The sequence below is a fragment of the Marmota marmota genome, unplaced genomic scaffold (assembly GCF_001458135.2).
Source record: "Marmota marmota marmota unplaced genomic scaffold, marMar, whole genome shotgun sequence".
In the NCBI taxonomy this organism is placed as follows: Eukaryota; Metazoa; Chordata; class Mammalia; order Rodentia; family Sciuridae; genus Marmota; species Marmota marmota.
The window spans coordinates 68,932,915-68,934,301 of NW_026000026.1; positions in this window are offsets into that span (position 1 = coordinate 68,932,915).

Below are 1,387 nucleotides of genomic sequence, written 5' to 3' on the forward strand. Positions count from 1 at the left end.
AGTGGAGGTGGTCCAAATGGCTAGGTGCCGGCAGGTCGGCGCGAGAAAGCTGTGCGCCGCACCGGAGCCGAGCTGCTGTCTGGGGACTCGCTGTTTCGGTTTCCCTAGGAGACTGGGAGGCTGGCTCGGGAGGACAAGGCGCAGTTCTGCTTCGACCCTAGCGTTCAGCGATCTTAGTCCCACGCCCTCCGTGCGGCTGGCCGCGTCCAGGATTGGCGGGCACAATAGCTCTGAGGCTACAGTGACCCCTGGTGGGTCCTCGCGTCTGTGCACAAGCAACGGAGGCTGAGCTGCGGACCCGGCAGGACCCCGTTGGCCTTCGGAGCAGGTGCAATCTGTGTTCTCCAGCTGGGAAGCAGCAGCAAGTTAATGCAAGTCGTGGAGGGGAACACGCGGAGCTACGTGGATAGGAGGCCCTCCAGACAACTTCTCTGTTCGATATTATTATATTCAAATATAGTCTTGAATTCCCTCTCTACCACTTGAGTTTGGGTAGCCAAAGCTCAAAGAATTTGCTTAAAACCTAGGACGTTAGAGATAAAAAAAACAAAAACCCGATTATCGCAGCAGCACAGTAAAAATAAACAATTTGCAGCGTTGAGGGGTTTCCTTCCATACTGATATGCCACGAAAATTTTTTCCTTCCATGTTATTACAGTTTAGTATAAATAGTGTATCAGCACACCCCCTCAAAATACGATAAAGTTATATTTGGGGTGAACTTTACGTAAAGGATGAATAAAAGCCTACTTATCTTCCAAGCTTCCTGTGAAAGTGATGAACTTCTAATAAAATTTTGTTTCAACTTTGGGATTTAATGTCAAAATTTTGCACAGTTGCTGACACCTCTGGATTTTAGCCTCACTACTTGAGGAGGGTGTTTTGGTTTTGGTTTTGTTTTGTAATATAGGGTTTTTTTAATACCAACTACTAAAAGTAATTGAAAGATTAATGAATTTTCACTCTTTATGGTATCCAATTTTTGTAACCTTACAAAAAGCAAAAAGGTCTACATTTAATCTTTTGTATTCCAGTTTTGAGTTTTGCTTCCACCTCTTTTATGGTCCTTTGATCTGTTTAAAAAAAAAAAAAAATATATATATATATATATATATATATAAATTGTACTTGGACACAATACCTTTATTTTATTTCTATGTGGTGCTGAGGATTGAACCCAGTGCCCCACACATGCCAGGCGAGCTTTCTAAGCCAAAACCTCAGCCCTTTGATCTGTTCTGATTTGGTTTTGACCTTCGAAGGTAATGGCAAGGTTTGGAGTGGAGCAGAAATTCTGTTCCAGGCTCCTCATAGGAGAAGGTACAAAGCCATGACATGCCATACATATAATAGCCTTTTCTGATTCAGGCATCTTCTTTTCCATTTC